General features: G+C 47.0%; 1 long non-coding RNA gene across 2 annotated transcripts in view; it reads left to right on the forward strand.

Annotated features, from left to right (window-relative positions):
- Positions 1-10,049, forward strand: part of LOC110363948 (uncharacterized) — a 61,099-nt gene extending 51,050 nt beyond the window's left edge. For both annotated transcript variants that reach the window (XR_010466093.1, XR_002422360.2), the window contains exons 3-5: positions 4,991-5,300; positions 6,329-6,498; positions 7,327-10,049. This is a non-coding gene — a long non-coding RNA (uncharacterized LOC110363948). The remainder of the gene's footprint in view (positions 1-4,990; positions 5,301-6,328; positions 6,499-7,326) is intronic.
- The last annotated feature ends 16,479 nt before the right edge of the window (positions 10,050-26,528 follow it).

The following is a 26,528-nucleotide window of genomic DNA, read 5'->3' on the forward strand; positions in this document are numbered from 1 at the left end:
GGCTGGAGAGGACATTGGCTGGTGATGGCTCCTCATCTGGGTTGATTTACAGTCTGTGCAGATTCAGGGAGAAAGAGATGAATAATACAGATTGTTCTTCATAACTGTGGTTTTCCATTTTTGCTGTGTTATTTTAAACCCTAACCTTAAAATCCTGTTAACCTTCAACCCTGTTAAACCTAACCCTGTAAATCCTGTTGTCTTCTACCCCACACTATTGTAACTTAGCCAGTATTTTAGCTGCCTTGTGCTTTAAGGAAGTGGCTGCTTGTTGAGGCATTAGCCCAGGAGCTGAGCATTTTTTATTATTATTTTCAGGTCTCTGTTGTTTTCAGAAATCTGCTGAAAGTCGCTTTGCTCCTGTGTTTTTAGGTGCTCACATGTAAAACAGGAGTTTCAACTTGTCTGACGAGTGTTAGATAAATGCACAGAAATTTGGAGATGCCCCAAGTTTCTTAGCTTGTGGTTTTTATTATCAGAATTTTTTAATATTGGTGATTTGCATATGCCATTCATCACTTAGAACTGGTCCTTGCCAGTCCTCGGGACCTGCTCTGGGTTTCTTTGCCTTGGAATGGTCCACTTTTCTCTTAGAAGTTATTTGTCTTTGTGCATAGTGATCCCCCCCCCTCTTCTCAGAAAATGGGCTGATGGAGCAGCGCTGCACGGTTGTGAGCCCATCCTCTCAAGACTTTAATACTTCAAAGCACAAGCGAGATACTCACCTTGCATCAGCTTTTCTCACTGTGCAACCCCCTTGTTTGTGAGCTGCTGGGTTCCTGCTCCCTTCCTCCCGAGCGTGCTTGGTGAGCTCCTGTAGGGATGGACGTTAGTCGTCTTCACCCTGTCCCGGTTTGGAAGGGAGCCACTCTGGGAAATGTAACAGGATTGTGTTGTTGTCATTTTGCAAGAGAGTTAAAGTCAACACATGTTTGATGTTAGTTTTGGCAGGGCCAGAATGGTACGAATTGATACTGTCCCCAGCTGGGGGAGAACCTCCACACTCTCTAGTTATTTACCTACCACTGACCCAGTGAGTGAACTCACATTTACAGAGGGAAAAGCATGGAAGTGGTTAATTTGAGATGGCTGGGCAGTCATCTCTCTGCCTGGCAGTTTTACATCCCTCCCAGATGTGACACCTGATAGGGAAACCACTGGTGGGAACTGACAAAAGGATACAGAGGAGGCAGATAAGGAATAGCATGAAATGATCTTTTGCTTCCCTGTGAGTGCAAGGGAAGAAACCAGCAGGTGTTTTCAAGGGGCAAATGGCTTGAACTGAACACTAGAAACCCAGTTCTCATCTCTCAGGATAGACTTCCTAAGCCTTTTGTGAACCTAACTTCTTGGCTCTGGACAGCAGCTCAGTATGGTTGTTGAGTAGATTGAGATATGTGCACATCTGTAAATAATGAACGATAGCAATTACATGTTCTTTTTGAAAGACAAAGCAGTACATTGAATGCTGTTGGCAGGAAGCAAAGCCCAGGAGGACCAAGCTTACGGCTGCTGATTTGAACCGTCCCTTCTATGAAAGGGGCACAGTTGTCACGGTGGACTTGTCTGAAACCTGGTGCTTCCAGCCTCCGTGGTTCCTTCTGCTTCCACCTCTCACCGTGGTTCTTACCCAGGCAAAGTGATGGCTGCCTTTCCATTCCCTCCTTCGGCTTTCTTTTCAGTACTCCTGCACTACACATGCAGCAGCTTGGATCCACAGACCTGCAGAACGTAGCTGGGGAAACTGAGGCAGAGGGGAAGGTCCAGTGCTGAAAGTGGCATGGTGCTGGTGTGGGAGTGAGCAGCAGAACCAGGCAAAGCGCCAGCCTCTCCTCATTCCTTGTTCTGTGCTCAAGCATCGGAGATGGATGCCATTTCTTTTCTGGCAAAACTAATAAATTCTCGCATGTGTTGTCCCTGGCACGTTTCATACTCTTGTGAAGAGCCCCAGATAGCCTTCTGCAGTGCAGGGGATTGCAGAGCCTGCCTTACCTTTTGCACATTTGGATCCCTTGCGCTTGCCCATCCCAGGACCTGTTTGTATTGTACTTTTAAACCCAATAGTGGGGAGTAAGCTTGTTTTGGTGCAGTGAGTTCATACATGGAGCCATGCCAAAGCTTAATGAGCAATCAGAAAGGTGAAGGAACATTCAACACGCTTATTTGTCACTGCTGCTGCTCCCAGGGGTGTCCTTTAACCCTCTGAGTTCAACGCTCTATTATGCAAGTTTTGTTTTTGTGCTTAGTGGAGTGTGTAATTGTCCCTTCAGTGACTTGAAGAACTCTGAGTGTTCAAAGACCATTTGGGGAGCAGGGGGGTGGTGGGGGAAACCCAAGCAGATAAGTGACCTATTTAGGCAAGGTTCACATTGATTTCACTTTCTGTTTGGTTTGCAGAACTACTGCTAATACAGGCACCTCTTCCTTCTGCATCAAACTCCAGAACTGCTGGCAGGAGGTTATCTTACTTCTTAGTTGTTACTGATCGCTGCATTACGTGGTGGAGCCTTCTAGGCACTGATCCTGATACACCTGGAGTTATAATAAGTGAGAATAATTGGCTTTTTTTACCTCCAGTCAGAATAAAATTCCCCAGTTCCTCATTCAATATTCTAGAATGTGAAGTGACGAATTTGGAAGACTATTTACTTGGGGCTATCTAAAAGGATAAAATGAAAGAAGTGCTGTTATTAATATACATATATAGAGACATATATGAGAATAATGATGAGATTTTTGCCATGCACAGCTCTTCCCCTGCCCTGCTCCCCACTGCTGGATGGCAGGACAGCCCCATCTCCCAAGGAGGGGGATGCAGGAGGTTAATTCTGCAGTTCCTGGGTAACCTCTGATGGTTACACAGGCACTTGGGTGGCTGAGGTGTTAGCCATGTAGGCAAAAATGCAGGGACAGACAGGCCAGATCTGTGTGTCTGGACACTTAGAAATTTAGGCCATACAAAAATGACAGGTTTGGAGAAGAAGACAGAGGGATGTGCTGGCTCGGAGGTTTGGCCCTGGACCAAGAACATTGCTGAAGGCAGGGTTGAAGCTCCCTGCTAGAGACAAATGCAGCTGTGGTTAAGGTGGTTCTTGAGGGCAGTCTTTGTTCAGGTAATTTAAAAAGAAACATGTAAACTTACACCTGCAAGAAGCACATTTGTGTGGGTCTGAGCCAAACTCTGTGGAAGTCGGGAGGAATCTTTCCACTGACTTCAATGGGCTTTGAGTCCAGGTCCCAGGTGACTGGTTTGAAGTGGCATGTTGGCTATTTTTGTCTGACAGTGTTTTCCTTTCTGTATTTTCCAAAAACACCGGTAAGAGAAGAACAAGTAAAAACTTCATCTGTTTGCTGAAGAACTGAAGGTTGTGTTATTCACTAGTATCTCAGGGCTGTCTGTACAGATTGTGGGCTGCGTAGCTGCAGAATTGAGACTTTTTCTTTTAATGAGATAAGTAATCTAAGCTATTTTCATTCTTGTTTTACAGATTGAGCAAATGGAATGGAAAGATCTCTGGAAACATTAACAAATGCAGTGTTTACTTGCTTTAGAACATTACTGATTGCAGTAGGCGTATGAGATAATCTTTTTTTTTCTAAATTTGTAGAAACAACTAACAAATTCTGCAATGATCTATGAAATAGGACACTCGCCAGTAGTCTAACACAATGGCTGGCAGTATAGGACTCACTGCATATTTCAGTTCTGTTTCCTTGGAGTTCCCTGTATCTTGGCTTTTCTTCTTTTCTGTACATGGTGTGGACTCTCCCGTTGCTGTCAGTGATACGGATCAGTGGAGGCCTCCAACGCTTAAGGCATTAAGCATAAAACTCTTCTCCAGTGCCTAGCTGCAGAAGTTTCAAAGGAGTTTGGTTGCTGTTTTGTGGATAGATGTTGTTCTAAGGGATTTTACAGTTGAATAGCTGTAGGGGGGTTGGTATACAAACTTTCCTTTTGCTCTACAAGGAATGTGTAAGAAAGCTCTGACTGATGCATCTCTAGAGACATCATGCAAGAGCTTAACTTAGTCCTCTTTTTAAGAGAAACTTGGATCTCAAGCACTACTCTTGTGTAATGACAAGCAAAAGGAAAAACTAACAGGCTTGCTTTCTTTCAAAATCCTTCAGTAGGCTTTGAAGAGGAGCTTTGCTAACAGGATAAGGGCAAAAAGATGACCGAAATGCTGATGAAAAGCATTTTAAATGGAGTCAGAGCAATGTGATAGATGACATTCTATGAATAAGTCGGAACTGGCAGCCTTTCCAAGCAATGTGTGGGGCTGTGTTTTCCTACATCTAATTTTTGGGAGTGCCTTTCCCAGAATCACGATGACCTGACTGACCAGTGAGGGACAGTGTCTCTCTTTGAATCTGAGGGGTGTCTGTGGGAGCTGTGACCCGCCTTGTTCCCCTTTTCTAACCCTGCTTCAGCTCATACGCACCCATCTTCCTGCGGACGTGGTATTGATGTCCCCATGGATGGATCTTGGATGTGGGGTACGGCAGTAACAACCCCCTCACATGGTGGCAGGTCCCAAACCTTTCCTGCGTGTCCTGCTTCCAGGAGAAGACTTAGAGCTTGTAGCTGCCCCCTTAAATGATAATTTCTGCTAAATCATGGTCTCCCAGCATACGGTTTACACTTTCACAATGCTTTGCAACTCCATCCGCAAGAATTTGTCCCTATATTGAATGTATTTTGCAAATTGATTAAAACCTCTGCTGACTGCGTGCTTGGCTGGGGACACACCAGCTCACAGAGCAGGGTATATGATGGCAAAAGAAGTGGGTTGTGCTCTGAAAGAGCTATTATTACTGCTTGCATTTTCAATCACAGAGCTGGACTTCGACTTGCTACTTCGCAGATTCCAAAACCATAATTACTGGCTGCTGCCTCTGCTGTGAAACACTTTATTAAGTCTTTAGAGTCATTAAGGATTTTCAGGAAATTTATGGGAGCTCAGGTCATGTTGCCTGTTTGTTTATACAGCCCAGGACCTGCCAAAAATGTGGCCTGCGGAGTTTCTGTAGCGAAGCCTGCGCTCACCCGCATCTGCTGAAGAGACTGATGGAAATTGCCTGTTTCATCCTCTGTCACCCTGTCTTTGTGTCAGCTGCTGTAGATCCAGCCCTGCGTCAAAGAGCAGAGAGTGATTCCAGCAAAATTAAGTGAAGCCGTTAGACCCCGAGCCGATTTCTTGCTGAAGACGGTGACTTCTAGAGCAGGCAAAGTCTGGTGCTGTGAGCTCAGGGCGAGCTGCCGCTGCCTGCAGCGAGAGAAGGGACTGGGCTCAGAATGGGTAAGAAACCTGGGAATTGGTCCCAAGGGTTGTAAGGGACTATTGTTTCCTTCTACTTTGGGTCTAAGGGAGCCAAGGGGAGCTCAGGGCTCACGTGGCTGCTTGAGCCAGACAAGGTACAGCTTTATACAGGGTTGTGCTTGACTAAGGAGCAGGATGGATCAGAGGTGCGATTCATGACCCTAAGTCCCGTAATTTAATTCATCCGCTCCTTTATTTTTTATATATATTTTTTCTTTTTAGACAAAATTTACACTTTGGGCTTTGCAAATGGCCTGTTATGTCACAAACATGTGGCATCAAACGTGATTTGCCCAGTTGTCACATAGACGTGTCTGCCATGCTGAGCCAGTTTAGCAGTGGAAGGCAACCTACCAAATATCTTGTACCAGGATGATGTTATGTAGTGTTTGGGGATACATTTGGAGTACAGCTATAAGGTATGTGTTACTATAGACCCCAGAAATATCTCTTTACTCTGCTGTTAGAGATCTGTATCTTTAAAGCTGGAATCGGGAGTCCAAACTGGTAGCATTTGATGTGAAATAGTTGTCTCTTTGTCTGTAGAGCATTCAATGATTACAGGATTAAAAGCACTTGTAATGAAGAAGGACAGTTGCAATTACAGTCTCTCTATAAGCATGTGTAGCACAGTCTAAAGATAACTTTACAGCAACCAGCTCACTTCTGACATCAGTCCAGCATGGCCTGTACTAATGTCAAAGCGTGGGCTGATTGCTGTCCCTGCAGAAAAGGCTAACCCTGTTCTTGTGGGACAGAAAAGCCCAGTGTTTCTGCAAGCAAGCCAGACTAGTATGTCTGCATCTACACTGCTGTGCGGCTTTGCGGCCAGACCACGTTATTTATCTCTGGGTGCTCCCTGGGATTTACCCAGCCGGTCCCCTGGGATGGAGCCGTGGGTCTGCTCTCTGCTTTTAAGTGCCTGTAGCAGCACGGTATCTGCTGCAGGCAGGTTCTCTGCCTGACTCAGAGCTGATAACCTCTGTCTCTCCCATCTGGTCTTGCAGTGACAGCACATGTAGAGCATCAGGCGGGCGCAGCGGTCTGGGGTCTTTCCCAGCGTCTCGTGGGGTTGCCTGGCAGAAGGTTGACAGCTTGAGCTCAGCTGGGAAGGGAAATGCCAGCGTGTGCCTCTGGATCTGGGGATCTGCCTCAAGGTGCTCCAGAGACCCCAAAGGTAAGTACTGGGTTGGCACTTGTCCAATAATATCAGCACAGTTTCCAGTATCCTTGTGTTAACGATAATCATGGTCAGCTATGGCCCGGAGCTTATGAAGTTTTCCATCCTCATTTGACTTTACAGAACAATAGGTGTGTAAAGTAGGCTAGTAATGATACTAATTATTATCCGTGAATTCCAAGGACGTCAAAGCCTGTGCCAGCACAGGATTAGATAGCTCCTGACTCTCAGACCTTTAACAGGCCACTAGGTTCTCTTTCTCACCAGTGTTAATCGGCACAGCTTTGCTGACACAATGGAAGTGCCTGCAGAAGCAAAGGCAGCTCTGCCTTGGCAGCGTGCCCTGAAGAGCTGCCGACAGGGGAGGATGAGATATACCATACGCCTCCATTTCCTGATTTGCAGTATATCAAGATATAGACAGATCTTTATTTTTTTTTATGTGAAAGCAGAATGAAAAACTAGGTTAAATCAGTCTTGAGGGATATTAAGCCAGTTCTCAGGCAGCCTATGCAATTATTATGCCTCATCCCAGCCTTCTTGATTGGGAACATGCCTTTAAGAACATGATCAGCCCCAGGAGATTTCCCCCCTAGCCTGGGAATTCCACCCTGTCTGCTGACGAGGAGGGAGGCTGGGCCGCAGGAACTCTCCATTCAGAAGGGAAAGCTTTTCTTCCTATTTTTTTCATTTCTCTCTTTTTTTTTTTTTTCTTTTGGCAAATTATAAATGTGCACATTGGATTCTTTTGTCAACCAAATCTAATGGGGCTAGCCGGAGCTGAATGGCTGGTCTGTGTGATGCTCAGACTTGGTTTCTTTTCAGGTGCTCGTTGCTTGTTTCCATGAGATGACGATTAGCATCTGCCTTTGGACTTCGAGCAGCTGCGAACACTGCGCTGTGTCCCTGGCTGGAGGGTGTTTGTGGGAGACGTAATTTGTCATGTTAGGCTGGGTTTGCGGTCCGAAGAGGTGCCTCTTCAGCCCCTGTGTTATCACAGGGCTGTGAAAATAGCATAGAGTCAGGAGGGAGGATTTATCTTCTCTTTTAAAATGTGGGAAAGGCCTTTAATGTTTGGTTTTCATGCATATTCTCTTCTCCTCCTGGTGAAGAATTAGGCTCCCAGTTCAGTTGGGATGGACTGGCTGTGGGAATGATGAAGGGAATAAAAAAGTTAACCAAATCTCAAGGAGTATCTCTATTCCCAAAGCCAAAGTGCCTATGATTTCCTTTGCTTTCTCCTGAAACTCCCAGGCTACCTGGTCCCAGGCTCACTGGGGATCAGCTCCTCGAATGAGTTTGTTTTCCAACAGCATTTAGAGCATTTCATTGATTTGATATTCTGATAAAATCCACCCAGATCTGAAATTCCAAGTGGAGGAAAATAACTCCAGCCACTACAACTGAAAGAATGTGAAACCTTCAACCCGGCAAGTGGGCGTCCCTCCCATCCCCCTTGTCCTCCCCACAGCCTCCAGCCCTGGGGTGACATGTGGTTCACACACACACAGCCTGTTCTGTTGGGAAGCGTACAGCTTGCCTTTGAGAGTGACCATCCATTATGGTTCAGTGCAGCTGTTCACGTGCAGACAGCTTTAAACTCTTCCAGAAATCGCTGACACACATCTGTGAATGTCTCTCCCTCTGCCCCTTGCTCGATCCCTCAGGGCCGGAGCAAATGCTGCCACCCTCTGCACCCTTGGGAGCCACAAGGAGCGACCTGGTGGCTCTGGGCACATCCCACCCACTGCTGTTGGCCACTTTACCTTCTGCCAGTTTGTAAATGTAACATCACATGTGCACATCTCCATACCCTGCTTGCTGAACAAGGCAGAGATCGGCTCCTTGCTATGAACCTCTTGTGCATGTACTGATGTTTAACTTCCAAATAACAGCTTCCCCCAGCTCTGATTTTGTGTTAGACCCTGTATCAGCTATTGCATGAGGTGCTGAGATGCCATCATCTTTTATTTTGCACCGCAAGATCCCAGCTCAGGGTCTGTCTTCCTCCATATGTCCCGTGCAAAGCACTCCATGCCACAAGGACACACAGACAGATCTGCATGATTGCTCCCGCGTCCTTCCTTACCCACCTTTCTTTCACCACTGCATTAAGTTACAAATCTTCCCAAGCCTGTTTCAATGGGGCCTTGGTACCAGATGGTACAAACATTCAGAGAGCACGTTAGCATTTGTGTTCTCCAGGAATAACCTCATGTCCATGTAGTTGTTCCTCTACCCCCTAACTGCATGAGGAAGGAGGAGACCCGTATGCTCAGCTGACTGAATGATGTTTCCCTTCCCACACAGTAATTTTGTCAAAACCAAGTTATTTGCGTAGCAGTGAGTTCCCCTTGTCACCCTTGTCCTGCCTGGGTGACAGGACATGTTCCCATGGGAGAACAGGGCTGCAGCAGACCTGGCCAGCACAAGATTGCTTTAAATGCCTGGGCATCCTTCCCTCTGCCCCCAGGGCTGTATGGGATGCTTGTGAATTCAGACTTAAGGCTCTTGGAGGGCTCTAAAATCAGAAATTACCCTGCCATATCTCCCACTCAGTCAGTGACCTGTGTTGACACACAAATAGCTAAGAGGCCATTTGGGTTTCTGTGGCTTTTGGGAGTACCCCAAGCATCTTTCTCCCTATGGTGAAGGATTTGGGTGGCTCTGATCTATGTGCACAGCCCATAGGAGGACCCTGAGGCTGTGCTTGGTTCTGCATCAGGCAGCCCAAGGCCAACTGTGGTCTCTGCAGAGAGCTGAGCCTCCTCTGCTGGCTGGTACGGTGGCATTGGCGTGAGAGGGTGGCAAGGGCACAGTCACTGCAGCTTGTGGAGAGTGGTCAAGGTCCCAGAGCGGGAAAAGAATGGGCATCGGATAGTCAAGAACTATACTTTAAAATGTAAAGCAATCCAGCCGCTTCCAGCCAGCGGCTTTTCCCCAGCTGTTGGTTTCCAATAGAGTATTATGATCAGTAATTGATACTCTCAGATGTCTCTGCACAATCCCCAGAGAAGAATGGCCAGGGCAATATTTTTTTTTTCCCAACTCACTGGAAAATTGAGCCCCAGCTGGGGCTAATAAGTGCTTTCATTAAAATACTGATCTTAATCCAAAGCTGAGAATAATGTCTCCTCTGTGTTGCAGCTCTCCTCAGCTCTGACATGGGCTGTGCTTTTTAACAAGAAGTGAAAGGAGAATAAATAGACACTTCTCACCCCAACATCATAATAGCACCAATGTTAGGTCCCAATGAGGTCAATGTTCTTTTGATTGCACCAGTGGAATGTGTTCTTGCTATTTCCATGGCATGAGCTCCTTCCAGTGATGGAGATGGGGTGTATGGCCAGTGTACCCCTCCAAACTCCTCTTGAATCCATGGTACTCCACTGCCCATGGGTGGTCTCATCAGGAAGAAGATGGGAAGCAGGAGTGCTTGTCCAGGTGCTGTGTGCATGCCAAGGCGTCTGTGTTGGACAGGCAGGGCAGAGGCAAAAGAGTTCCATGATTCCAACATAAGGGTTCATTTTGTTCTCCATTTTCTTCTGGCCAAGGCAGAGAGATTATTACTAATATTTACCCATCCAGAGTTTCTCAGATGGAGGGGAGATTTGCAAACCACATCTTGAAAGGTCAAAGGATTTTTTCCCCCTATTCTCATGTAATCTGCATGCAAAGAAAGAGGAGACAATCTCCCTTTTTTCTAGGAACAGGGCCTGTAAATTGCTGGGTAAAGTTCAGGAAGCAAATGTGAATGGCAAGAGCACAGTTTCATAGTTTTTGCATACTGTCGCATTTCCAAGGCTGCATATGTTTTATTCTGATCAAGAGTGGAAGGATGAGGCATGTCTTGCTAGGTGTTCATGTTGCTTGGCAAGTCATCAAGTATAACATAAGACTCTCCCTTGCTTCAATTCATCCTGTTATCTCTCAGTTATACCTTTCATTTGAGGAAGGTCCTGTCAAGTCTTTTCTATGTGTGTTGTTCTTTGCCAGAAGGCCACAGACAAGGATGCTCTGTGAGGAGTCTCAAATGTCATGGGAAGAGAGTCTCAAGATGTTTTGCAAGCAACACTGTCTGGAAATGTCAGAGCAGTCTTCTGCATCTGCATCAGGTTTAAAGCGTAGGAAGCTGATGGTCATTTGAGGATGAACGCCTGTGACTCATTGCTGGAAGAGGAGCACAGATCCTGGTGCTCCTGTGAGGAATGCTCCGGGTGTGCACAGAGCTCTGGTTAGATGACGTCCTGATAGTTGAGGTGCATTATGAGGAGCAGCTGAACTGTGGGATGCTTCCCTGAAATGACCCCTCTTTTATTTTTTCCACTCTCTCTCAGTGTCCAGCCTTAAGGCTACAGTTTTGCTTCTAGGGGAGAAAGGGCATTCCGGGTAGCAGAGGGAGGAAGCAAAGTGCACAAAAATAGAGAATTCATCAGATGCCTCTGGAAATATGTGATCATTCCCATTTGCTCTCTAAAGAGTCGTACGGCTCTGGGGAAGACTTTTAACTCCTTTACTGAGTGACTGCTGCATGATTTATTCTTCTCTTTACCGAATCCAAGATGCTCTCTTAGAACATCAGCACCTCTTTTTTCACAGTTGTTGGCCAACACAAGTGAAGGGCCAGACTTCGATAGTTTTACTGAGATCAGATTGTACGTTATTTCTTAAGAACGTCACTTCATTGACACTGTTCATAACTAGTGCTCAGTGCAGTCAGGGATTTCAGTGTCTGGGTGCTACCCATCTCTAAAGTACACCCCAAATTCATACCTGAAAGAAGGTGGCTCACACAACACTGAGTGCAACTTGTAATGTGATGGACCAGTTCTCCTTGTCCTGCTTGTTTCACTGAAGTGAATCTAATATAATTTCTAATCTAATCTAATTTCACTGCATGTTATAAATACTTTAAAAAAAATTCTCTTGCTTTGTGAAGTTCCGTTCAATTTTAAATGTAAGGATATGACATCTTGTTTGCTGGCTTTGGCTATCTTATGGATCTATGGAGCTCACAACACTTCATGTTTTAGCACTGAGCCCTAACCAGTCCTGTGGATTTTGATGTACACTGGCTATTTTCAGGTAAGTGAGATAAAGGTCAGGCCTGTTTCGCAAAGATAACAGTGGAACTGTAGCTCAAGTTGAAGTATTAGGGAAGTTCCATGTGGATTTCTGAAAGCAAGCAGAAAATACAGAGATTTCATAGCAAATCTAAAACATTGCATTGCTTAGTTGAAACTAAAGTTGAGGGTAGGGCTTATAGGAATCTCAGCTGGAAACTACTTTCTTGAACTGCGCTCAGGGACAGATGACTGGGGAGCTCCTGTTGCTGGGATGTCCCCATGCTCCAACCACTGCCCCAGGTCTGGCATCGTAACAGCCTCCTAGCTCACAGCATCCTACCCAGATGTTCATCCTACTACTTAAAAAATATGTCTGCACCTTTATTTTTGCCTGTAGCATCATCTTGCATTTAGTCTGTGGGGTCTTCAGGGCAGAGACTGCCATGTTTGGGTTTTTTTGTGCAGCACCTGAGGTATTTAAACCTGCCCTGCAATGCTGCAGCACCAGCCTGAGTCCTGTTTGGGAGGTCACAGGACATTTCCCACTACCGTCGCAGGGTAACCTGCAGTGAGGATCCGCAGCACAGCTCTGCCAGCTGAAACCTGTTCAGCTTCCCAACCGGCCTGAGAAGGACAAGCCAGTCATTTAGGTCGCACATAACCCTTTATAAGCCGGAAAGCCGAGAATAGCAGGGAGAGAGGGGTTGGCAGACTCCCGTGTGGGTTAAGAAGGAGCTATTTGTTCTCAAAATTACTTGTCTAGGAGAGGGGTCTGTTTGACAGTGCTTTCCTGCTAAGCCTCATGTTTGCCCTGAAGCCAAATAAAACCTTGGTGCAAACGTCTGCCCAGAGAGAAGAAACGGCAACTCAGAGGGAGTTTATGTGAATAAAAAGGCTGTAGCTGTTTCAAAGCATCTCTTGTGCATCAAGCAAGTGTGATCCCTAATGTCTCAGATGTCTAAAAGGCCCTTTAGTATCCAAGAATAGACACAAATGTGGGCTGGTTTCCCTTCACTGAGGGTTTTTAACTTGGTTATATCAGACCCCTCTCCCACCTTGTTCCACTGCCCACCCCGTGGGTTTCCTGACACATATTTCAAGAGCTGCCGGTGCTGAAAACCTATCTGTTCATTTCCCTGGTCAGGGCCAGCCAGGAGCTGCTTTCTGGGGTAGATGGTGGGATCAGGTGCTCTCTGCTCGCTGTTTCCCACAAATACAACATCTGGGATGGCTGAGAGCAATTTGGGCAGAGCGGCTGCTGCTTGGCTGGTAATTGTGGCTTTTGGGTTTTGTGTTACCCACTGACTAATCCTGTGCAGTCTTCTCAGGTTTCCAAAGCTTAGTTCAAGTCAGACTGTCCATACCACTCCTCCCTTCAGACCGTAATGATGCGAATCGGCTTTTGTATGGGAAGGGGGCATTTCACCGCAGACCTGACCTTTGCCAGACCTCCCGGCATGGCATCTGCGGAGCTCAAACTGCACGTGTGAGAGCTGGGCCCGCGACTCTTGATTTCAGAGCTTTTCTTTTATTCTTTCATCATCTTTAATCAATTACTATCATCTCTAGTAACAAATACACCTCATTAATGCGGAGAAGTATTATTACTTTCTGTGGGATGTGGTCCCAATCACTCAGCTGTGTCCCGCGGGCTCCATTGTGCTTGAGGACGAGGGAAATCAGCCGTGATCCTGTTGGAAATGCAGAAAGAAAAGCAGCATCCTGACCTCTCTGAAGTTACACTGGCTCCAGAGGGAATGACAAACTGTAGGTTTGTTTTTTGTTGGAAAATTCTCTATCTGTGACTTGAAGACACGCAGGGAGGAGGCACACTGTATAGGGAAATAGTAGTTAGCAGCTGAAGTAACGTCCCTGAACATTGAGAGATGACTTGAGCAGTTTTCCAGCCTCTTCCTTGGTTCCCCTGATGTTTCCTATCAAAGCCAAATTCCTCCCATCCCTTGTGCAGGTGTCTGAACTGGGGCTTGCACAGCGCTCACACATCAGGTGCCTGCACCGGGGCTCTTCCAAGCCTGCGGTGCTTTGGAGACCTGGAAGGGAAAGATGCCTGGTGACCTGATAGCTGTTTCAAGTTGATATAACTACTGTTTTCCTTGGTTTCTGTGAAATGCTAGGTGGAAAAACAATGGCTGGGCCAAATCCTGTTATTTTACATGGAGCTAATCAAAGTGGTCACTTTACTGGCTGGTTCAGAATAAGCTATTTCCTCCCTGAATAAGCCAGTCTGACCTCCAGTTTCTCTCATCTTTGAAGAGCATGTGGGTTGGTGGCTGAATGTCCAGATAAAACACCTTCAAATTAAGCAGGGCGTAGACTTCTAAAAACATTTGGCCATGTCAGGTTTCATTATGTGCTAGAGCAGCTTCAGCAATTCATTAAAAGGGTGTGTGTGTGTGTGTGAGGAAGACAATGTAAATGAAATAAAATGATGGTCCTCAAACTGACAGATGGGAAAATTTTGAGGACCTCTAGAGGATGTTTCAACTAAACATTTAAGGGTTTGGATTAACATTTTGACTGCTGACTACTGTACAAAGCTGAGAAAATCATATCTGTTTATCAGTTTTACTGTTTCTACAATCTTTTAATCTTTACTCTTTAGATTTGTGAGGTTTTGCCAATGGTAAGTTGTAAACTCTTTATTTCCATGCCCAAAAATCTTTGGTTCCCGTAAGAATAAGTTTTTCCCCTTTTCTGCTGGAAATAGTATAATTTCTCCTGCTGAAGAGACCTTCTTTGCACACAAGTGATTAGATTGCCACACTGGTTTGGTTACATGATCATGTTTTCAGACACTAATTGTAAGGTGTGCCTCCATTTCTCTTTCTGTGTATTAGTCGTCCCTGCTGCAGATGGACAGAGGGATGGTTGTGGTGTAGATGCTTAATGCTCATTAAGTGCTTTATGATATACATTTTCTTACCTTGATATAGGGCTCTGGAAAGGTGGGTTTGCACCCTGTTCTGCCTCTTACTAGAGACCTATAATGTAACCCATTTATACAACCTAGGCGAGGCTTCAAGACTAGAGTTGGTCTTGAATATGACATTAAAAGGTTTCCAGTACAGCTGACCTTAGCTTCCTCTGGTCTGTAAAAAACCACTGCTCACAGCAACAGCCATTTTTTGGGTGAGATATATACATGCTTTGAAACCCACAATTAATTAGAGTTCCAGAAGCTGCATCTGGGCAGCATCCCAGCCTTTTGGAGCCAAGGTGTGCTCAAATCAATGGTGTGGCTTCAGGTCCTTCCACAACTGGAAAACCTTCAAGGATACAGTTTCTTTGTCCCAACAGATGCTACCGCTATGAATAGGATCAGTCTATACTGGTGGAATTTGGCCTTTTGTCAACATCAGTATAATAAAGGAAGCTGGAATATTTTGGAGGGAGATTTTCCACTGGGTGCAGGTGGTGGCTGGTCCCAGTGAGGAGACAGTACAGAACAAAGAGGTGGGCTGGGTGGTTCATCACAAATTGCTGCACTCATTTGTAGAAGAGTGTGGCCCGGTTTTAAGAAGTTCACCATCTCTCTTGGGGTGAAACCCCCTTGTCTGTCATGAGGACTGGTCCTTAAAACATCCTTTTCTGATTTTTGTGGCTGTGGTCGGATATTCAGCAGTGATGAGCCGTTTTTCTAAGTTGACTTTATTTCTCATGTTGAGCTGGTAGTGTTGAGTGACATAACTGACTGAGCAGCCGAGCTGGCAGCAGAAATGCCCAGACAACCCATGAACAGCAGCTTAATGCATATGCAGGTACGTTATGTATTTATATCTGAATGCATAGTCTGTGTGGGTGCACGTGTGTTCCTGGGAAAGTTTTTGAGTGAGTGGCTAATGCATCTCAATTACACCCCAGTCTGGAGCAACAGCCTTGCTAAGGAATTGAAAATCTGTAAAGAATCTGCTGAAGTTAAAAACACCATTTGGTTTCCTTCGCCGGAGGGACACTCATCAATATCTCTTTCTGTAAATATCAGAGGGTTAAAGCCTTGGCAATGTCCTCAGCCACCAGATGCACGCAGAGTTTTTTGTGAAAGGCGATTTCATTGCTGCCGGGTTAAAGCTCCAATTTTGCCTGACGCTGCAAGTTTCTTAAAAGCAGCGAAAAAGAGATTGGTGCACAGACTGCTGGCTTTTTCCCTTTGTATGTGTCCTGTGAATGAACTGGCCTCTTGTTTTGTCTGCATCAGGGTGGATTTCCTTACAGTTCACTCCCCGCTTGAGATCACGTGAAATCATGGGTCTCTTGCAATGAGAGGCTGATGCTTTGGTGTCCGTGCCGCATCTCTGGTTAGCGCAGAGAGCTTTGTGAGCAGCGATGATCGCAGTGCCAGAGGAACTGGGGGAAGTTCCTGAGTCAATCTTCACCCATTCACACATGGCACAGGAGGACAAGCACTGACCCAGCCTCAGGCTCTTTCCTGATTCAGGTTTAGAAGCACCCTTAGCAGTGCTGAATCCCGGCACTGGTGAGGCCCCACCTTGAATACTGTGTTCAGTTTTGGGCCCCTCATCATAAGAAGGACAATGAAATACTAGAGAGAGCACAGTGGAGGTGACGGAGCTGGTGAGGGGCTGAGCACAAGTGTGATGGGAGCGGCTGAGGGACCTGGGGGGTTCAGCTGGAGAACAGGAGCTGAGCGGAGACCTTACCGCTGTCTGCAACTGCCTGAAAGGAGCTTGGAGCATGGAGGGGGTTGGTCTCTTCTCCCGAGTAACAAGTGACAGAACAAGAGGAAATGGCCTCAAGTTGCACCAGGGGAGGTTTAGATTGGATATCAGGAAAAAAATTCTTCCTGGAAAGGGCTGTGGGGCATTGGAACAGGCTGCCCAGGGCAGTGCTGGAGTCACCATCCCTGGAGGGGTTTAAAAGGTGTTCAGACGAGGTTCTTAGGGACATGGGTTAGTGCCAGAGTGAGGTTATGGTTGGACTCGATGATCCTGAGGATCTCTTCCAACCGAAATGATTCTGTGATTCTTTCTCTCTAATAAAGAATCCCCTTTTTCTTTCTCTGACAAAGAGCACTCCCTCCCACAGCAGATTGCTTCAGAGACCTGCTGTGCTGCTCAACCCTTTCTCTATAAAATTTAAGCGGCTCACCCAAGGCTACGCAGCAAACTCTTCGGCTTCACACTAAGCCACTGAAACGCCTCCCGATCGATGGCGTGGTGATTGCGTTCCCATCTCTGCGGCAGCGAGGAATTTCCTCTGGTGCTTCTCAGTCCGTTAGCGCTGCTGTCTGGCACCAGCTGCCCCCAGCCCGCGCTGCCGCCGCACAGACGGGGACATCTGGCCCCTGCAAACCCCCTGCTCCTCGGGGGCTTCACAGCCCAACCGCGGACATCTGCTGCGAGCTGAGAGCTGGCATGAGAAGGGTTTTGGCCTTGGAAGGAATTATATTTACTTTGAGGAGCTTTTCTGTAAAGAAGCTTCGGATGGAGAAGTCCAACAATCTATTTAGTCTAGTAACGGCAGAGCATGCCAGTGCTTCTGGAGGAGTTGCCTTGCAAGCACAGCTGGTTACTTGTATAATACTTTCCTATAGCAGGGAAAAGAGATACTTTATTCCTCCCTCTTGTTCATCCTTGCCTCACAGTACTAGGGATCTCTGATTTTGTCTGGCTTGGCAAAGTTATCTCACAGGTTGCGGGGGGAGAACAAAACCTTTTGCTTCTGAAGAAACAAAGATATTTTCATGCGGTTGTGGAGAAAGCTCTCTCTTCCAGATAATTTCTGTTCTTCTCAACAGGATCTGCAAAATCTCTCAGCATTGCTGCTTTTTGCCAGTCGTGGCTAACCTCAATTGCGTACTGCTGCAGGCAGTACACTTTTACAGAGTGACTTTCAGCCAGCTAGTTCTGATAGCAGAGGAAAGGCTGACTTGTTGGGAACAAGTGTAATGATGAAAAGCATATGTATGCCCTTTTAATATGGAAAAACATAGCCGTGACTCTTGTGTGAGTGAACCTGATGATAGGATCACACTTGTTTTTGGATGCTGGAGCCACACTGGTGTGTGTGGGATGCCTCATCACCAGACTGGGGAGGACCAGACCACAGGTACTCCATGGAGTTGGAGTCTCCATCCTCTGTTGTTAGCCCAGAGCAAATCTCACTGGATTTAGGAAGTCCCAGTCCCATGTTATCTTCCCTATCCCAAAGAAGCCACTGATCTCTGGGGGAGCTGCTGGCCTGTGCTGCGGCAGGGCAAAGGAGATGCCGAGAAAGGTGTCTGAACTGAGTGGGGGAACACTGGGCCAGAGGGGTGCCCTGGGGAGAGACCCTCGGGAGAGGGTGCTTGGAGCCCCAGAAAGGACACAGCTGTTGGAGTGGGGAGGAAAGCAAGGCAGAGATGACAGGCAGCATCTGGCCAATCTGCATGGCAATGCATTCTTATGAGAGCTAGTGGGGGTGGGAAGAGAGAATATCTTTTTCAGTTAACCTTTTGCAAAGTTTTTGTGTGACAAACTTCAGTTATCCCAGATCCCTGAGAAGAAGAATTGTCATCCTGGGGATTTCACAAGGCTGGTGTCCTGGGAAGGGGCACACTGGCCCTGGAGACGGGCATAAAAGCAGGATGTGGGTGTCCTGCCAGGATGCGCATGTGCCCTGAGAACGGGGTGCTGGCCAGACCCCGTGGGGCTGGCTGCGGTTGGACCCCCTCAATTTGGAAAGCTCAGAGCGCACGTGCCTGGCTTGGAAACCCACGTGTGGGCTGGTGAGAGGCTGCGACCCACCTAAGGCTCCAACATCTCATTTAAACCCACTAGGTGCAGTGCCAAGGGGTTTATCCCCTGCTCTCAGGGAGGTGGTTTGGGGTGTGGGGGACATGGCTGGTGTTTGTGCGATGGGGCCAGGAAGGGCAGCCTGGGACTGGGCTGACCCCGCGGGGAATGTGCAGTGCCTGCCCATGTTCAATCTGGCTCTGCACAGAGCTGACATCTCCTGACTTGTGCGACATTGTGCATTATGTGATAATTATAAAAATATGAAAATAGGACTCGAAGTACCAAGCAGGCAGCACGAAGCTTCTAGCAATCCCATGTGTGTTTTCCTGCTCCCCCTCAGGGGATAGCTGACCCTTTAGAAAAGAGCCTCCTGCTTAGTATAAGTTTCTCATTACTTCATAGGGGTTCTTCCTTGTAGGGCCCTTAAAGCAGGATTAACTGGTAATGGGTGGTACACTTCCCTTAGTACATAGTGATCTAACCCTACATTCAAAAGGGCACAGGGCTATTGCAGTTGCTTCTTATTTACTGCCAAGTGCCAAAGGGGTGTTGATGTGAGCCATTATAAATGCTTGGCCCATCTTGGAATGGATGTTACGGGCTAAACTATGGTTTGTTGCTTGTTCCTCCCTATTATCTATACAATGCCAGGTCCCCTCTGAGCCACCTCCTTGGGGAAACTGGTCATTTTCTCTTACTGGGTGGCATCAGTTTGGTTTTTAGCATGGGTTTCCTCTGTTTTACTGGCAACTTCCAAAGCCAGCATGGAGTGCGCGAAGCGGCTTGGGAATCCAGTTGGGCTGTGTGGCAGGATGAGTATTTCTGTGGTCCCAGCAGACAATGGGATGCACTGGGCAGGCAGGGAGCGGCAGCTGGCTGCGGTGCTCCAGACATACCCCCAGTGCTCTGTGGGCTCCCTCGCCTGCCACTTAAATGCTTTCGGTGTCAGGATGAGACCTCTGAGGATGCTGGGATCTCGCTCTTCAGTTTTTGGACAGCTGATTTATCGAAGCTTAGGCATGATGCTTGCACTCCTCTTTCATCTAACTACTTTTTGATCTTGGGGGGAAGAAGAACACGGGGGAAGTGGAGTCCGCTCCAAGACTTGCAGAGGTTTGGGCCATCAGCATTAATTCTTACTGATATAATATGGTGACTCTAAAAGGATTGGCAACTGCGAGCTCAGGGCTGCAGCACAGAATATTCTGGTTTGCTTGGGAAGCACAAACTTCAGGTTTTAACCCAGCTGAAGGAAAGGCAACATCTGCAAATGTGCTGTCCTATCCCGACAGGAGTGCTGTGCTTGGCAAAAGGTTTAATGTAAACATCTCTTTGTGTATGACCCTTTGGCAGGCAGTGGGTGAGGGTCACTCGATTGTGCTTATTTCAAGAGACATCTAAATGGAAGCTTCTGGACTAGCCTGAAGGGATTATCAGAGGAAAAAGGAAGTGTCTATGAGACAGAGAAATTCTGGGAAGACATCCAAACAGGTAGAAAAAAGGATCAAATGAAACTCATCAAATGGCTGTTTCTGACCTCAACTCCATCTTGCAGGTATGCAGACTTCCACTTGTGGGAGAGATAAAGCAGTAGTTTTAAGTTCTTCTTTTCCCATCAATTTCTGCACTGGCCTATCAGCCCGTAAGTCAATGACTAAATCATGACATCTAACCCTTACCTTTAAATTTGCAATTGCAGTCATAGGCTATTTCCAGGTCAAGAAAAGGGACGGGGAGCATCCTCTAGCAGCACCAAGCTAACAGAATCTATGGATGCTTGTACCGTGGCTTATTTAATGAGGAACATGGTATGTTTATCTGTTTTCTTGAGTATTGAGCTGTATAACAGCTAGGAGAGTTTTCATTTAGTACTTGTTCCTCAATGTCAAAAAATATAGGTTTTAGCTGTGAGCTCTCACTTAAACTCATGTTCTCTTCTGGATAAATTCAAGATAGTCCTTAAGGAGCTGGAAGTGATCTACAGAGCTGTAAGGGAAGGAGCTGAAATTCTGTAGCCCTTTCTGTGTGGGAATAGCCGGGGCTGCGGTGCTGAGAGCAGGACTGTGCATGGCCGAGATCCATTGGGGTGAGAGGGGAGCTCTTGTATTGGAAAGGGAGAAGGGGAAGGTGGAGGGAGGCGAGTCTGGTTACAGCTCTTGCTGCAGTCAGAGGATCTCGTTACAGACCAAACACCCCTGGCTGTGCCGGGGGTTGTGTTACGGACACGGGGGACTGCTCCCCCCCTTTCTGAGCTGGGTCTGATTTCTGTTGGCACAAGTTTTTGGTTGTCCCAGATAAACCCTTGTCATGAATTGTGCCGGCACTGAGCAGAGCCTCAGGACATTGTTGTAGGGAGCTGAAACGGCTCCAGACACTGCTGAATGCCCACCTGCAAGATGAGGTTTTGCTTCCCTGCCAGCAGATTGTCTTGTAACGGAGCAAGGAGGCGCTTTGTTTTACCCTGCTTTTGGATGGGGTCGATCACACTATGGCTGCTGTTCAGCTCAGAAAGGGAGAACCACAGGGCAGCATCCAGCTTCTGGGTTGCTCCAACTGTTTCAGACCAGTGTGCTTCTGAGAGGTGGCCTGTGGAGAAGAGCTTCTCTCGGGGACCATGAGGGAGCATGGACAACTCTGCCCCATCCTCATGCCCATCCCACCACTCCTGTCCCAATTCCCTAATTCTGGACAGAAATATGGTGATTGCATTGAGGGCATTCGAGGATTACATTTTAAGTGTTAAGATTGAAAAAGGCACAACTAATTATATCCTGAGCACCAGCCTGCGGTACACCAAGGACAGTGACTGTGCAGTGTTGAGCGACTGAGGGGAGGAGGAGGAGACCTGAAGGCATCACGAGCCTCTGTGTGAGTTTGTGGCCATTCAGAGCAGCTGAGCTGGAGTCATCTCTGCCTCCCAAGAACCAAGCGCTAACCTGTTTCTTTCTAAGGCTGACTGAAAAAAAACCCCAAACGAACCACAAAACAACACTACAAATAAAGCCTTATGTTTTTATTCAAGAACAGCAGAGACAAGGAGAGGGAGAGGGCAGATACCCATGACTGCTGCTGATCCTGGGATCTTCTCCTGCTCTTTGCTTCTCTCACTGGCAGTTCCCACGCTCTGCGGTTCCTCTTTCACATGGAGTGTGCTGTACCCACCCCAGGTTCTGAACCCCATCCTGAGGGCAAACAGCTTTTCCATGGGCAAAGGTTTTGGATGGGAGTGTCATAAATCAGTGCTTCCTAAAAACTGGAAAAAAAAAATTGCCCTTTATTCTGAATCTCACTTCACATCGTTGGGTTTTTCTTCACCACAGGCACTGTGTGCCTTTGCAGTACCAAAGGGAGAATTCCAGGTAGAGATCAGTTCAGTAAATATACTCCGTGACTTTTTTAGCGTTCCTAAAATACAGGCAATACATCATTGTCAGGAGACAGCAATTCTCTTTAGTTCCGTGGGCAGACTCTGATTACCTGAAAGGTTTTTTTTTTGGAAGAAATTATTTGAGGGAAGGAGAAGCAGCATTATAAAGGATTATAAAGCAGGTACGATCTTCCTACCCACTGGTGTAGGAAGCTAATATGTCATATGTGTGAAAACAAATGAGAACTTCACAAGAGAAGGGTATAATGACTCAAGAGAAAATTTGGTTGTTACATAACCAGAAGGCCCAGGACTTCTAAAATATTCCATAGCATAATATTTTTTCCTGTTCTTTCAAAAAACAAGCAAAGTCTCCTTTCTAACATCAAATCCAGAGCTAATCCAGGCTGTCTTGCAATTTGAAACTGTAGTTTATATGTTATCTGGTCTTAAATAGTCGTCTGTTGCACAATTTTCAAGCAAACTGAGGGAAAGGAAATAAATGCTGGGATTATTTTTTTAAGCAATATTATTTCTTGGCGGTGTGCGTAGTCTTTGCACTTTCTGATTTGCTGCCACTCTTGAGACATGTGAGGTGCAAGAAATAAGATATTGGGGCTTTGTGATGGGTAAAAGGTGACATTATCCAGTTCCTAACGGAAAGAACAGTCCTGAGACCCCTGTCCAAACCCTTCAAGATGAGTTCAAGTGACAGAGAATGAAAACGTGTGTTGATAAAGTATACTTAGGCACTTGCACACTATCCCTTTGAGGGGATGTAGCCATGCTGTTGTGACAGCACCCAGGGAAGGGATGTGATGTGGGTTTTTTTGGGATGGTGATAACTTTTGCTGAAAAAATCGCATGCTGTCCTGGAGGTGGTGGATCCACGATAAGGACCTGTGGGCAGTGAAGCTGCTGAAAGTGATAGCTCGTGGTGGTGCCAGACCAGATAGCGAGCAGGGCTTGAGGCACATCTCCGCTTTGTTCTGGGTGAAACGCTTGAGCCAGGAGCAGGGACCAGCCAGCTGTCACTCCCAGAGGCAGCCCAGAGTGGTTGCTGAAGCTGCCAGCCCGTGCGGACCTGCAGACAGCAGGTTGGGCAGCAGATTTCTAAGCCACTGCTGGAGCTGCTGACTCCAAGCACAGGGGGTGATACAGTAGCAGAAGATACTCACGTTGTGGTGTTGCAAGTCAAGTTTACCCTCTTGGAAGAATTCCCAGCCCACCAGGAGTCATTTCTGACTAACAGGCACCCCTTAATCTGTCTTAATCCCCTCTATAATTTTACACTTATTTAGCCTCACCCAAACAAAAACCTGCAGTTGCTTAAATAATGATTGATGAGGCTTCCCATCTCTGCTGGGAAATAAATATTATAATCTCCTCCTCTAAACAAGCAAACTGTGCCTTGATGAGACAAATAGCTTCTCAAGTGAGGGAGTAGCAGGTCTGATAACAGATGCATGGCTGGTGTCCTGAACCAACCATAAAAGCCCCGGTGAGGACGGACACCGGCTCTTCCCCCCCGAGCTCTTGCTGACGGGCTGGTTGCAGCACAGGGAGCGTGTCCGGGCCAACTGTGCGAGGGGACAAACCATCCCTGGTTCCCGATGGCGTAAATGTGAGCGGTTCTTGTGCATTCCTGGCGGTGTGTTGGGAAACGCTTGTAAAAACCAAATACTCCAGAGATGCCACTGAGTACAGACTGTAATATCTGCAGAATCTGGCATTGTCAGCAAGCTATAAAACATCCCTGCTAGTTTGCTAGCAGCTGCTCCCAATTTAAAATTTGCCAAAGGTACACAAACATCGGAGCCCGTTGCACAGCACCTTGCGCTGCCGCTTGCTTGAGCTGTGTTTGTGCAGAACAGACATCAGGATGGCGAGGCTGAGACAGAAAGACTCTGCTCAGAGGTGTTTCCCAGCATTTCTCTTTATCCGATGATCTCGATGAAACCACTTTCCCTTGGCACTGGGAAAGTACAGCATGTATTCTTCATCTGAGGCTCCGCAGTGCTCCTGAAATGAGGGATGTGCCATCCTTTTGCAGAGCTAGGCTGTATTATCCAGAGCTGGGCTGAGCTTGCATGGACTTCCAGAGAAGCTGGGCCCATTTTACACCTGCTGTGAAAAATACCAAGAAAAGTTGCAAGAGAAGTCCCTTGTATTGTGTTTCTTGAACGCTGCAGAGTTGCAGCCTTGGAAGGAAAGGGGTGAAGCCAGCTGTGCTCTGCAGGCGCTCACCCAGAAGAGCTGAGCACTGGATGGAAGCAGCAGCGTCTGTGTGGAGCACAGGAGCTGGTGCAGAAAGTCATCAGAATATTTGCTGTTCCCAAATCCTAGTCATAATGATGTTAAAGATAGCTGAGCTTTTAGAGATCCCCTCTGGGGAGGGCTCGCCGCTGCACATTTCCATATTGTTTGCCTTGATTACACAGCAGAACAAATAGCGTTGGTTGGGTAAGTGAGGGTTTGGAGGCTATCACATAGGCAGCACCTGAAACAAATTCTCCCTCCTAGGTTTATCACCTGAATCCTTAGGCAATAAAGCTGCTTTTGTACAGCTGAGGGAGGAATTCAGCCTCAATGTACGAAAGCCTTTCCTGATGTGGTCGCTTCCTTTCTGCAGCACAGAAAGGCTGGCAGAAAAAATAGAGGTTAAATTGATAGCCGTGGCTGATGAACCTGTGCTTCCCCCCAGCCAGGGGAAAGATATCAGGAGGCTGGTTTTCTTCATGTTTTAGTTCTAAAACATTAGACCTAATTTTGTTTGCCATCTCTATGAGTGATGCAGAAGAGATGGGTGAGCAGCACAATAACTAAATTTCCAGCCAATACCGAAGTGGGGGAGGCACTGCGAAGGGTGCTGAGGAAGGAGGCGTGGTAGGATAAGATAAAATCAAACTGCGTGAGCAGGAAATACTGTAAAAAAAGAAATAAATAGAAAATCATCCTAGCATAAAAGTCACAGTTCTGGTGGTCAGCACTACTTAGAAAGCATGAGGACTCCTAGGAATGAGAGTGTGAACTTGCTCTGCAGCTTTTTGGCTGAAGATGCAGGCATGAAATCTGGTACCAAGGAAAACTAGCTGTGGGCTCCACTCGTGGATGCCATGAAAGAGGCGGCTGCGCAGCTCTGCCCACGGACCTCAGCTGTGAATGCAGCTTCTTTCTAAGCCGCTGAATTCAATATGTGCAGGACTGTGTTGGTCACAGTCTGGACACAGCCCTTGGAGAAAAAAAAAGAGGAGAGTAATTAAAGCGGAAGAAGACACTTCATATGTATGTCTGGAAGACTGAAATCTAATACTGGCCTAATCTCTTACATCCCTGTCGGTGTCTGGGCCGGCTCCCGCTGCCGTGCTGGACGGCCATCTAGAGGTACGGCTGTGCTGGGAACAGGGAGGCGCTTCGGGATGCTCAGATGCGGCGCAGGACAGAGCGAGGGCAGGGAGGGACCTTGGGAGCATCAGGAGACCTCGCTGAGCAGAGGACCTGCTCGTAGCACAGGAACATGCCAGTGGTGAAACTTGGCAAAAGTGTCAGCACAGAGAAGGCCAAAACTGGCCTGAGGCATAAACTGAGGCTCTTCAGAGTTATAGGGCCAAGAACTGGCATGAGCAAGGTATAAAAGTGGTTACTGGGGAGAGCTGGTGCTGCTTTTAGGATGTGTCTTTTGCTTGGGCAAATGTCAAGTGTGCTGTATCTGCTGGATCTCATAGGAGAATATGACTGGGTTAATAATATCTTTAAAAAGGCACCCTCAGCTACGGTCAAAATGTAATGTTTTGGAAGAAGGTAGACAAATATATGTGGGGCATCTTGCAAATTTTATAGCTAGCAGAAATACTTTCTAGAAGAGAAGACTTTGGAGGGTGGTCCTGGTCCGTTTGCACCAGGCTTTGGCTCTCCTTCCCTGATGGGAACTTCACTGATTCATCCCAGAGTCTGACCCTGGTGCCAGAACCTGGCTTTCCCCCTTTGCTCTTTGCAACCAAAGACGTCTGGGAAGCATAAAAGGGTAGTGAAAACCCCAGGAAATATTGTCATCTGTTTTAAGGACCAAATTAATGCTGAAAATTCCAGTCAGACTTGGGGTCTTCTAGTACCCACCACATGTTGCAGAGCTTGCAAAAAACTGGAGATTGGGGCCACCTCAGTCCCAGAACTGTCCCGACACTGGTGGCCCCCAGAGCACACTGGGGCTGCTGCTGGTCAATTAGTTATTTGTGTTAATGAAGTAGGTCCAGGATTCAGAGCGTGTGCCACGGACCTCAGAGGAACCTCTACCATCGGTTGCCTGAAGTCATCCACCAGCTTCCAGACACCCCCTCTTGCACAGAACATGGTCCACGTCAGGATCTGGGGATCAGCTGGTTGGCATGTGAGGCTCTCGACTTTCAGAAAATACAGCAAAACTGACATAATTCCCCAAATAGGGGCGTTATTATGGAAGTTCTCCCCTGTCTTGAAGAGAAACTATTTATCCTTCTCTTTGAAATACGCTCAGCATGGAGGTCATGAGATAAAGCAGACGCAGATTTGCCCCCAAGCATGCAGCGTTGGCGTTAATATAGGAACTAAATTTCAGGGGCGCTGTGTTAGTCTCTCCACTATTCAGGAGGGGCTGTCTTTTTAATCACTGACTTCCCGTGATTTATAGAGGGTTAGTTAAATGTCCATTAAAGTCAACAGGAGCCTTTTGATGCCAGTGGACTTCGTTTAGGCCTGTTCTGGTGGCATCTGGGGATGCGGTGAGCGGAAAGCACAAATGATAAAGCAGGCAGTGAAATAAGGGAGAGCTGAAAGAAAAGAAAGCCCTGACTTAAACAAAAG

This window comes from Columba livia, chromosome 14 (assembly GCF_036013475.1).
Source record: "Columba livia isolate bColLiv1 breed racing homer chromosome 14, bColLiv1.pat.W.v2, whole genome shotgun sequence".
NCBI lineage: Eukaryota > Metazoa > Chordata > Aves > Columbiformes > Columbidae > Columba > Columba livia.